This window comes from Magallana gigas, chromosome 8 (genome assembly GCF_963853765.1).
Source record: "Magallana gigas chromosome 8, xbMagGiga1.1, whole genome shotgun sequence".
In the NCBI taxonomy this organism is placed as follows: Eukaryota; Metazoa; Mollusca; class Bivalvia; order Ostreida; family Ostreidae; genus Magallana; species Magallana gigas.
The window spans coordinates 1,775,642-1,789,830 of record NC_088860.1 but is presented as its reverse complement, the minus strand read 5'-3'; positions in this window follow the sequence as shown (position 1 = coordinate 1,789,830).

The following is a 14,189-nucleotide window of genomic DNA, read 5'->3' as shown; positions in this document are numbered from 1 at the left end:
AACACATATCAATCGGAAATAGGTGTCTACACCCCAGTTACGCTTGTGTCATTTGTTTTTGTCGTTTAAACTTATGGGTTAAAGATCTCTCCCTCTCATGGTTAGAAGAATGAGAAGAATTGATAATGTATCACATATTGTGTAAAGACAGTTTAAGTACTCGCATGCACGCACGCACGCACGCACGCCCGCCCGCCCACCCACACATTGCATTCCAAAAATGATTATAATTTAATTTCAATAAAAAAACCCACATTTTTACCATTTTACAAAAATACTACAGGTATACCGGAATATATATCTACTGTAGCCGTTTCAATCACTTTCTTCCTTCCTGAATAACCCAGGTTATTGTCCGTTTGTTAATTGTATTCTAAAAGTGTCCGTTTTTAAAATATAAAATATATAGGGTATTTTTTAAATGTATTTTCTAAACATTGTTCTATAAATACGCAAATACACATTTTTAATTTAAATAAATACAAAATTTCATTTGTTTGTGATTAAATTATTCTAGTTTGTAGAAAATGTCGCTGTTTTTAAGACCCCAAGGCGCACTAATTGCTGCAGGTCACTAATCCCGATGACAGTCACCCAAATTCTGTATACCTATACAGTATACATAATGTTACGCAATTCTCCGTCCTAAGTTGGTCATTCGTATTTCTGAAACTTTGAATTTGTATTTCGCAATATGGATTTTAGAGACGGTTGACATTTTGTTTTTGTCATTTTTCATCAACAGAAATTTTGGGCGACACTCTGAACATCACAATTTTGCCAGATTGAATAGGAAATTCAGTTTTAAAATACACACCATTTTAACATTCACATTATTTATCCAAGATTTTAACAAACACATTATTTATCTACATGTACTTTGTTGTTCATTAAACGAATTATTTAAACGCATTTAAGAGAAATGAATAACTGTAAGAAAAGTTTATAATATAAGAAGTATGAAAAAATTGTACATGAAACGCCAATTATTATCCCTTTTCCCAAGGCTTAATAAGATACTATGATGAAATAGAAATGAGATTAATCAGTCCAAAACTAGCACAATTTTTTGTGCGTCGTTATTGCAGTTTTTTTTTTACTATGGGAGGCACTGTAGCTCCCAGGTCGTCCATCCGAATTTTTTTTAGACCGGGAGCTAGAGACCTGCAGCTTCATCAAAGGACAAGCGGCTCAGGTTCATCAACTTGGTTATAGCAGGAGAGAGGGAGAAGATTGGCTACACTGGGAGGGTAGAAGACTTTTTGGCATGGCGGGAGACTGGCAAATGCGAGCTGACCTGATGACCAGAATGCAATTCCCAACAGAGGTAGCATCAATTAACAAGCGACTTGACGTTGTGATCTGGTCTCGGCCAAGTAGAGTATAATGGAGCTGACAGTTCCTTGGGAGGAGAGAATTGAAGACGCATATAAGTGGAAAATGGGAAAATATCAGGAACTTGTAGCAGATTGTCAGGAAAGAGGACAGGGAGTATGGTGTTTCGAAATTGGGGGTTTGCGTGTCGGGGCTTTGTTCGACAATCCTTGTGTCGATTCCCGAAAGTCATTGGAGTTATTCGGTTAGAGAAAAGCAGCTCATAAAGCGACTAAGCAGAGAGGCACAAATAGCATCGCTATAGTTGTGGAGAAGAAGAGAGGGACAGTGGGGAAAACAGTGAGGGACAATTGTGAATGTAAGATCGGTACACAAGCGGATAGCTGGATGGTCCTGGGCTGGAAGCATTTCTGGGGGTTGTCATGGACAGCGCCGAAACAACCGAAGAAGAATGATCCACCTGATGACGGGATCATCACGCATCTATACCACAAAGGTATTTACAGGTACTATAAATTGAAACCCTAAGAAAAATTCGAATTGAAAAAACACAGGTCGTTTTTAATCGCAATTGCAAGATATGTATAAATACCAAGTGTATAAATATGTATAAATACCAAGTGACAAATATAAATTAATGTTTGAGAATTACATGTTACCAATTAAGAATAGGTCTAGATCACCATTATGCTGAGAAATGAACTCACTTTTGGTAGTTTAAGAAAGAAAAATGTTTATTGTGATACATGTTACATAACTACTACATGTTAAACCACGTTGCAGCTTATTACTGACACTATGTTTTTTTTTTTTAATAACGATGAACCTTTAAACATTTTTACCAAGATTTTTGTCTTCAGATTTCTCCCTGTATTCATATTATGGCCGGTAGTAATACACAAGGCGATATATCGAACCTCAATTTATTAATCAAAACATATGATAGTTTCGACATATAAATGACAATACATTGTCAAGGATGTTTAATTTATCTGTAACGTATTGCAAATGAATCAATGACATCGGTAAAGACGATCAAAAAGAAATTGAGACATGAAAATACCAAACAAGTTACAACTGAATATAAAAGATACTTACACGAGAATGAGAAATAGATGATCCAAAATCCTTTGAAAAAATACGTTAAACCTCAATTTATTATCAGTAAGTATCACAGGATGAAGCTCTGCCATTCAGTCAACCGAATGATAACTGAATGGTCTGGAAAGGTGACTGAATGATGGTCTGGAAAGGGGACTGAATGGCACAAATATGCCATTCAGTCACTTTTCAGTTACCTTTCAGTCAACTTTCAATTGTCTGAATGGCGGAGATTCATCTATCTATCTATCTATCTATCTATCTATCTATCTATCTATCTATCTATCTATCTATCTATCTATTTATCTATCTATCTATCCATTTATCTATCTATCTATCTATCTATCTATCTATATATACATATATGCAAAGCTACGTACAAAAGTTTTTTCTTAAGTATTATAATAATATTGATTCAGGGCTCAGTACCATGCTAGTGTATATATGTACACACATTAGGGTCATGATTTGTTATTATTGATAATTTTAATCATTGGTGCATCTTAAGTTAAATGAATAATGAGTAATAAATAACAGTACTAAACAAACAAACAAACAAACAGATAAACAAAAATGTTTAATATTTTTTCCTTAACAAAGATCAATGAATATATGCAATATGTAATGCACCTAGAAGTTAGTGCTGAGTGAAATTAGCGATGTGAATTTTTGAGAAGACAAACACAGTTTTTACAAATAGTTCCATAAGACCCACATAGTTACGTCTTCTTAGTTGACAGTAATAACCCAGGAGCCATTACAATAACATTATTTCACTTAAAATACTGGTCTCATAAAAAATCCTGCTATTGAAAAACCTCATATCTTGGCCAATATCTAATTGGAGAAACTGAGATGGTACCATTTGTTCATGATCAGTGAAATATTTTTAAAATCACATCCTCGTGGTCTTGCACTGACACTATGTTTTTTTTTTAAAGAAAGAACATTGAAAACATGCTTGTTCCTTTTTCATTTTTAGACCCAGACCGCTACTAATTTTTTTTTTAAATCTAAAATTTGGCTTGATCCTAATATCTATATTGTTTGTCCTTGTTCGATTACAATGGTTATAAAGAAGGGGTTGTAGAAAGGTTTGTAGTACTTTTTTTTTAGCTCACCGGAGCTGAAATCTCAAGTGAGCGATTTGGATCACTTTTTATCCCATGGCAGTCCATCTGTCTGTCGTCTGTCCGTTTGTATTTCTCCTCATCTGTCTGTGAACCATTTACAATTTCGACTTCTTTGCCAGAAATACTGGGCGGAGTTCAACTAAACTTGACACAAAGCAATCTGTGGTAACGGGTATTTGAATTTCTAAAAATGAAGGGTCGAACCCTCTTGCAAAGAAAGATCGTAAAGAATGTTGAAAACTTGTTGATATCAATTTAAATTTCAAAAAATGAAAACCTAATATTTTTTAAAATAATATATTCAAAACTCAAATGCAACCTAATGCTGATATATGATTAAGATGCAACTCATATCATGACATAGGTAAAGATTAACTAATTAGAATGAGCTTAACAAAAAAAAGATTTTACTTACAGAACTTTCTTTTAGCGGTGTTTCCTCAGATTCCTTGAAATTAAAAGTAAAATGATTTGATTCTGTTGAAAATTTATCATTATTCAAAACATTTTTGTTTCAAGCTGCATGGCATTTAAGTTGATATTCAACAACATGATGATAAGATTTAAAATAAATATTATAAAATGATATTTTTTAACAATTCATTAATTCATTTGAGACGGTTGTCTAAAATTTATTGCGATACTTTGTTCTTAAGAATGCAGTGAGCGGTCACTTTTTCATTAATATAAATAATCAAATCAGAATACTGAATCGCGTGTAAGCTTAAGAGATCAACACACAGAAAGGACAAGATGATAATCTCTCACTGTACTTTAAAATTGACCTTGTTTATGATATTAATTCGTTGATCATGGGAATCTCTATTCACCAAACAAGTATAAACATTCTTCACCTGGCACCTGTTCCTACCTTTATTTCTTTTAGAGATATGTGTTTGCTCTGCCCCTATTTTGTATTTTACTCTTAAGACTTTTAATTCTGAACAATGTTCGTTTACATCACATGCCCTATATGAATATAATTAATAAATACCATAACACAATGATCTGTAACATCCAAAATTCAACATTATATATTAGAAACATACTGTTAAAAGATCTTCAAACTCAGCAAAACTTATAACCTACCGACTATTAAACAAAACCATGTATGAAGGGACATTCCGAGAGAAATGAGATCAACAATAATGCAATTCAAATGGGGAACACTCCATACGATTTTTTGATTACACTCCATTTGATAAGTGACATATAATATATAAAATCAGCTCATTGAAGGTAAATAATAGTAAAATTATCCAGATTACAAAGAAGAAGGCAACTATTTTCAACTATACTGTTTGAAACTGTAAGGGAAACACCCCTTGTCATTATTCCTTCATTAGAAAATAAATATCATTTCAAGAAATCCTCTAAAGTCGAAATGGACTCATAGGCAAAAATAAAATAAAAATGAAACATACGTAAAAACTGCTGTTACTTAATAGAAAACATTAAATATCTACTTTAATTTGGATAGCAAACCACATTATTTAAAAAGACAAAAACGTTACAAAAAGTACACTACTCAATTTATAAAAGAAACAGAATAGGTCAGAATTAAGTATGTTATGAAAAACAAATCTGGTTTTCAAGGAACATCAAATCCTATTTAAAGTCTTCACCTAATAGCTCCAACATGTTTTATACTAAAACCTAATATTGTAATATTGTTAGCCATCTTTATATGTTTTTTTCTTCATTACATCTTTTGGTCATCTGTACAATAAGATGATTTGAACTTTCAAATGTCAAATTCACATGTAATGTATTACAAATACATTAATAACAACGGCAAACAGGACAAGAGGAAATATCTTTGAAAAAACAACAACAGTGTAACTGTTGCATATGTTTATATAATGTTATCAATTAATTTCTTTTGTTAACTTTATATAATATAATTATATGACATCAAAATACTTGTGACTTTCAGAACCACTATTATCATTATGACGTCATGGTAACGATACAGTGCCAGTTTCTGTTTGAAGTCATTTTTCATAATCACGGGTAGTTCTGACAGTTATTATCTTTGCTGAGAAGTGGCCCTATGTGTATTTACATTTTTGTAAGGATTATCTTGCTTTGCTTTTCATAGTAATTTATAGTTAATAATTAACATGTTTAGTCTTTATCAGCGAGAGTTATAGCTAAATACATTACAATTAAGTGTAAAGAATACTCACACGAAAGGGAAAGTATCTCGAAAACTTTAAAAGAAAAAAAATTATAACATTAATTTATAATCAGCATATAATTTTTTAAAAACGATTGAAGTACGTGTTTGTGAGCGAATACAGTTACGCAATATTAACATATGTAAATTTCAGCAAAACTGTGGATAAAATATGTGTCTCGAACATTATCAAAACGACGTTTTTGCATTACTACAAAAGGATTTAAATCTTAATTGCAGATAATTCAGAATACAATGCCTTTTGATTATGTTTTGGAATAAATTGTTGAATATTTAAATAACGAAAAGTTTGTCCGTGTCTTATAAATGTTACAGCTATGTCTTAGTGTTGAAAAAAATGATATCTATCATACATGTAGAAGCCACAAAAATACCAGTTCTAAAAACCCAAAACAACAACCAGAAAATCATCTATTTAATCAAAGGGATTAGGCCCTGACTATCATTGATTGACAAACTAAGGACGTGAAATCCAGAAAATAAACTTCTAACTAAGTTTAAGAAAAATAATATACAGTTCTGTGATGAAACGTAACCGTAACCTAATCATAACAATGAAACAGTATAGCGGTTTCGTTACACGAGAAGTAAAAACAAAGGTTAAGAAAGGATAAAAATTAAAATCATTCATATTCTATTAAACAGTATGTTCACCAATATCAAACTGAACATATGTTTTAAAGTTCACCTTCATATTCTTAATGATTGCTTTAAATATGAAATTCACCTATTAATTTGATTTGTTGGATATGCATAGTCAAGTTGTTAGTCATATATAATTATTTGTAGACTTGAAAACAGCTGTCAAAGATGTTCAGAGATCCGATTTGAATACTTCTTTAAAAGTATTTAAAAACTAGTCCTTCAAACAAGATTTTTTTTACTATCAAGTCAACGTTGAGCTCTTTTTTCCGTTTAGTTTATTGGGGTTTATTTAGGATTCAACCTTCATTAAGGTCTTCCGTTTCCAACGGAAGACCTTACTATTATTGTGCTTGTCAGATTATTTTTATTTTTATTTTTTTTTTCTTCCTAGACGCGAACTTTGAGGTTTCATATCTTGCTCATTTCTGAACGGTTTTTGCTAAAATTTCCAGGACTCATAAACATTACAAAACACTATCTAAAACGTTTAATGAACTTTAAAATTCCTCTTCCTTTAACAAGTTATCCTCCTTTTAAAATTTTGGCCTTTGGCTCCGAGACTATGATAGCAGGGAATGGGAATCTAACGAATTTGAATAATAGAGACATTGAGGTTGTGCAAATCGATTTTTGTTTTCGGATTACTTTTTTTATTTAGAAAAAGGTAGGGGGTCAAATAATAGGATTCCAAAAAAGTGCAAAAATTTAGACATATTTTTCTGTGTATCTTTTAAACGAAAAATATTTTGTTAAAACATGTAGAATAAAAGTTGTGCAGAATGTTAAGGGCTTTCATTTGACACCAATGAAAAAGGGATGGCCCCTAAAAATAAGGGCCAATAGCGCTTGAAAATATTTGCTTATTAACTCTAAAACTGTTAGAATTTCGATATGGCGGTCGCTTGAAAAGTTGTTTGCTTGGATCTCATAAAGATCGTTACAATGTTATTTTGTTGGTGATTTGTGTTGTATGAGTGTAAAAACCTTTACATGTTAACATGTACTTCGTTTCATATGGCATATTGACGAAAATCTTTGTGCGTACAACTGGCATAAAGTTACCACAGAAAGTATGCTGGTTTATACGGTGGCTTTTATTCATAAGAATTTGTTTATAATACATAATTTTTTTAGGAGTTCAAATTCTTATAGTGCACAATCCTTAAAATCGAGAATCGGAAAACATAACAAGTTTTTTTCTTTTCTAGTAAAACACAAAATAAAAGAATGTCCCAAATTGATGCATTCGGTGATTATTTTAAAGAATATTCACATGATTTTTTAAACAAGTTTCGTTAAGATTCTATCGGTCACATACTAATCACTTCTGTAGTGTTTCTACATGGTCGTTTGTATAATTGTAAAACTGTAAAAACGAACTCACTGCTGTGTTGCCCCCTCCCGCGCGGCTCCGCTGCCAAGTGCTCGCGCTGGATTTTTTTTTAAATTGGCAAAAGATATCCAGATCTGTCGAAAATCAGTTTTTGGCGACTTCTGCTAATGTGTAAATTCGGTCAGTCTGTGTTAATTCAATCGCCACGTGCGGCCGATAATCTTGTGTCGCTTCAGCGCACACAGCTGAGAACATATATATCCCCAGGTTATTTATGGCTGCAGATCATCAATTGATATGTATTTGTGTTACAATGTATCGAAGGTTATCGAAGGTTAATGGGTATCGAAGGGTGCTTTCACTACAGTGGTCAACTGTAAAACAATAAGGCTATTAAGCCAATCATCTTCACATTAAAGGTGAGAGATCGTAATCTGAGAATGTGGCTAATAAATTAACCTGTTGAACACGCTTAACTTCTATAGTTATGAGCAGAGTAATATATATTATAATTAAAAGTTTTAAGTCAAATGAAATTTGTTTCTGGGATTTAGAAGTTATGAAATACGACTGCATTATGCAATGCAGTCTTTCGCCATAGAAATCATCAAAGTACTGCAAATGTCGACAGATTTCTTCCATTATAGTTCACTTGACTTACAGACTATAATATAGCGACAGAACTGCCTCCCAAAAATATATGCGCTTCTCAAAATTACACTTAAATGAGATAGATATGTGTTCTTGGGGAGTTTTAATTATTTATTGCTAATTATATAAAAATTGATAAAAAAACCCTTTTATTGAAGATGTGTAGTATGAGGTTGTAATGCAACTTAATATACTAACAAGATTAGCTGCAGCCAGTGCAGTTTCAGGTCAATTATATATGAATACCCAATCTATTAAAAAAAAAGATAAATAGCTTCCAGAACTATAATTATATGCATGTATACATGGAGGTTGCACCCTCATTTGTATGGCTGTAGGTGAGGAAGTAAACGTGTAGCGATGTACATACAATGTATGTCTGCATATACGGATTCCGAACCGTGGCTACAGACGATACCCATTGACAGTCTTTCAATACATCTATGCGCAGTTTGACCTAGAACCTGACCAGTTTCATAACTTCTTCGAATTTCTCTAACACAGACTGTCTAATTCTTCCACAGAATTCCAATTTATGAAAGCGCAATTGAAGTTTTACTCAATTTAATAAGTCAGCCCACGGGCTGACTGAAAACTCAGCAGAATATTTCATTTTTTAAATCTAAAATAGTCTAAAACAGAAGCAATAATCATACCTTTATGGCTTTCCCTAAATCTTCCTATTTATTTGTATTTTTAACCTCAAATTTAGAACTGTAGGAATTCAGTTTCAAAACTTTTCAAAAGCTTTGAAAACCATACCAATTAGAAATCATTTAGATTCAAATTGACATATGTCATTGAGGAAACATCGTCGGAACCCACGGGTCTCTTACATGTTACATTGCTTTCAATGCAATGAAATGGATAGAAAGCACGTGGATTCCGACGATGAGAGAAGAGTGCAAATGTGCATAAAAAATATTGGTCACTACATGCATATTCAAAAAGTACAAAATATTAACTAAACAAAAAATTGCTTTTGACCTAATGGTGTGTCATGACCATGACCAAAAATTATTTGGGCAAGATCAAGGTCACTGACAGGAAAAGTGCAAAAATCGTGTCCGATCCAAATCATTTTTTATGAAAAAAAACATTGAAAGTTCTTTCTCACACAAAGATTGCTTATGACCTTAGTGTGTGTAATGCTTTTGTTCCAAGGTTATTTTGTCAAGTTCATAATTTGTGTCTGCTTTATACTGTTTTAAGGCGAAACATTGGAAGTTGCTTTTTCATTTAAAGATTGCTGATGACCTGAGGATGTATTATGAACTTTACCCAAGGTGATTTCTGCAAGTTCAAGGTCATTTGAAAAAAAAATTCCTTTTCCTGTCTGTCATATCTTGCATATATGGAAATGATTAGAAGCTAAAATTTGACACAAAGATTGCTTTTGACATGTACTTTAATATGTCCTGACTTGAACTTTTATCATTTGTGCAAGTTCAGTGTCACTATAAAAAAAAGAAGTATCCATTTTTTTCTAATAGAAAAATACTTTAGTTATGTTTTTTTTTCCTAGTGGGGAGGAAAGGAATTATTTGTGAGGTTGCTCACAGAACCGCCAGTTGGTCCACAGAGAGCTTTCTCCCCCTTTCTCGCAACCAAATTGTCCCTTAAATTAACATAAAGGACATTTTGGGGCATTGTTCCCCCCCTTCCCCAACACACATTTTAGTAGAAGGCAATATAAATTTTTATGGCAAATTGAAAACAAATTATAGTAAACAAAATAAGTTATAGCTGCCTCACAACTCCCCCTCCCCTACTACTACCACGAATTAGAATTCTTTCTTTTATTTCCTTGTTTAACTTAATACATTTCGGATAAATTTGTTCTCCGAAGCAAAAACGATGCTGAGTGCTTGCATGGCCAAACATTATACAAAGAGTTGTCCCTCCTGATGAGCACCTCTCGTACAGCGCACCTTCAGGTCATATTGATAATCGAGTCTGATTAAAATCACCACCCTTCTGCTTACACTCATCAGGGTCTGATAGGTATCGATAACAGGTCATCTTCACATGACCTCCATATTTGCACACAACCTAAATATACTCTCAGTTACCAAACACTTGCCTTTATCTGTTAATGAGAGGTGCAACTCTTCAATACTTAGTTTGGGAGTTACATAGAAAGCAGGCATGAATTAATATGCCTGTCTCCATTTAAAAAGTTCCAATAAATTTTCTAAAGCTCTGATTGGTCAAAAGTTTAGGTCGTTTAAATATGATCCCCTATCAATACCTGTCAGACCCTGTAAGAAATAGAAGGGTGCTTTTAATCAGACTGATTGACAATCCTTTTCAGACAGGAAGCTGCAACGGAAGACCTATTTGTTGCTTTGCAACGAGCTCGGCTCTAGTTGGCATAATTATTGCAATATGAATGTTTGACAAACATAATAAAATCGAAACAAAAGACTTTAAAATATTTAAGTAAAGGTCTAATAAGATCATCGGTCCAGAAATGACTGCTCTAGAAGTGAAATGGGAGGGAAGATATGGAAACATTTAATGTGTTTGCATAGGATTTTTTTTTCTTCTATCTTTTTTTATATCACATGTCATAGTCTTTATTATAATAATTATATAAGATGTATTTAACTACTATTATACCTAATCTGAAACCCTCAAATGTGAACTCGTCTTCATGCAAAGAGGAATGATGTAAATAAACATTAAATCTTGTAAAAGTTCTAAATTATTTATTAAAACCGCAAAAATAACGTAATCTCTCTCTCTCTCTCTCTAACTCTCTAACTCTCTCTCTCTCTTTTTCTCTCTCTCTATCTATCTATCTATCTATCTATCTATCTATCTATCTATCTATCTATCTATCTATCTATCTATCTATCTATCTATCTATCTGTCTATCTATCTATCTATCTATCTATCTGTCTATCTATCTACCATGTTTCCAAATGAGGTTGATTATTTCTAGATTTCAATTGAAACTTAACTTTAATTTTGTAGTAATCAACCTTATTGAGATAGTAAGATGAGTTTGTTTAGACTTTAATCACCTTCTATTAAGATAAGTTTTTTATATCACTTTTTTAATAATACTTTTAACCAAGTCAACATAAATAAAACAGAAAAGGACGCCAAAGTGACAATGATGATTTAAATCTGAAATAGTTTTCACAATACCTTTTTAGCTCACCTGAGCTGAAAGCTCAAGTGAGCTTTCCTGATCACTTTTTGTCCGGCGTCCGTCTGTCCGTCTGTCTGTCTGTTCTTCTGTCCGTCTGTCTGTCTGTAAACTTTATACATTTTCGACTTCTTCTCCTGAACCACTTGGCCAAATTCAACCAAACTTGGCACAAAGCATTATTGGGTAAAGGGAATTCAAGTTTGTTAAAAAAAAAGGGCCACGCCCTATTGTAAAGGGAAATAATTAGGATTTATTGAAAATTTGGTGATATTTTTAAAAAATCATCTTCTCAAAAACCATTTGGCCAAAAAAGCTGATATTTGTGTGGAAGCATCCTCAGATAGTGTAGATTTAAGTTTGTTCAAATCATGGTCCCCGGGGGTAAGGTGGGGCCACAATGGGGGGTCAAAGTTTTACAAAGAAGTATATAGAGTTAATCTTTAAAAATCTTCTTCTCAAAAACCATTTGGCCAGAAAAAATGAAACTTTTGTTGAAGCATCCTCAGATAGTGTAGATTTAAGTTTGTTCAAATCATGGTCCCCGGGGTAAGATGGGGGCACAATGAGGAGTCAAAGTTTTACATAGGAGTATATAGAGTTAATCTTTAAAAATTTATATCTCAAAAACCATTTGGCCAGAAAAGCTGATACTTGTGTGGAAGCATCCTCAGATAGTGTAGATAGTTTGTTCAAATCATGGTCCCCGGGGGTAAGGTGGGGCCACAATGAGGAGTCAAAGTTTTACATAGGAGTATATAGAGTTAATCTTTAAAAATTTATATCTCAAAAACCATTTGGCCAGAAAAGCTGATACTTGTGTGGAAGCATCCTCAGATAGTGTAGATAGTTTGTACAAATCATGGTCCCTGGGGGTAAGGTGGGGCCACAATGGGGGGTCAAAGTTTTACATAGGAGTATATAGAGTTAATCTTTAAAAATTTATATCTCAAAAACCATTTGGCCAGAAAAGCTGATACTTGTGTGGAAGCATCCTCAGATAGTGTTGATTCAAGTTTGTGCAAATCATGGCCCCCGGGGGTAAGGTGGGCCACAATAGGGGGGGGGTTGGTTCGAATTTTACATAGGAGTATATAGAGTTATCTCAAGTATATATCTCAAAAACCATAGGGTCAAAAAAGCTGATACTTGTGTAAAAGCATCCTTAGATGATGTAGATTTAAGTTTGTTCAAATCATGGTCCCCGGGGATAAGGTGGGGCCACAATAGGGGTCAACGTTTTACATAGGAGTATAAAGAGTTTATCTTTAAAAATCTTCTTCCCAAAAACCATTTGGCCAGAAAAGCTGATACTTGTGTGGAAGCATCCTCAGATGGTGATATTTTGAGAAGAAGATTTTTTAAGAATATCACCAAATTTTCAATAAATCCTAATTATTTCCCTTTACAATGGGCGTGGCCCTTTATTTTACTCAGAACACGACTGGCCAAAAAAGCTGTAACTTGTGTGAAGTATCATCAAGTAGGGTAAATTCAAGTTTGGTCAAATTATGATCCCCGGGAGTAGGGTAGGGGCACAATGGGAACCGGTTAAATCTTTACAAAGGAATATATTGAGAAAAATCGTTTTCTTACAAAAAAAAATTTTCTAAGAAAAGGTGCAACATTGGTGAAAGCAACCTTAGATAGTGCAGATTCAAATTTAACAAAATCATATTTTTCAGGAGGAGGATAGAGCCACATGGGGTGGAGGGTCCAATTTTACAAAAGAAAACAGTTTAAATTCACCAAAGCTCAAATGTTATAATATATGGTTTAACTTATATGCAAGCATTTTGACATATTTTTGATTCTTTAAATTGTTAAGACTGGCCTCTGGACAATTCCTGGGCTGACACAAGTTTGATACAGGTTTATATCCCAGTTGATTTTGATCTTCTTGAGAACTGTAATGTTCAATATGTGAAATGACTATACTCTGACAAAAAGGGATCAATGATATACAGAATATCTTGGGAAAAAATTGAATTTTTGATATACAGGAACGGTTAGACTACATTGTCCATATTTTTTGGGTATATTACTCCGTGAAGCTGATTTGATAATTCTTTTGTTACTCAGGTGAGCAATGTGGCCCATGAGCCTCTTGTTTACATATTATCTTGAATCTTCCTTATTTTTTCATCCTTAGACGTTTAAATTTGAGTTATAAGACTAAAAGACTAGTGTTTACTTTTTAAAAAAAGAGAGTAATGTTTTCTGTGCAAGATAAACTGAGGAAATGGTTGTAATTGCCTAAAATCGAAAGAATTCAGACAATCCAAATCGTTGACTTTTACTGTTCTAATATATATAGGATAATAATTGTTCTTGAAAAAAAGTCTAATATTGTCTTTATCAACTTATTCTAAAAAATTATATATGTGTGTACTTTGACATTAAATTAAGTTTTCCACATTGATTATAAAAAAAAAATTCTATTTTGTTTTATACGAACTCATGTTAATATTAACAGAAACGATGCATTAATATATATGTAAAACTCCAAACTCCGATGGTCTGAGAAAAAAATCCAATGGTTTAATGCGAATATGGACGCCAAAGCCCAATGGTTTACACTTGGTCCGGCGGTTTTGCCGTTTTTTTGGGCGCCACGCTAAAGTCCAATGCTTT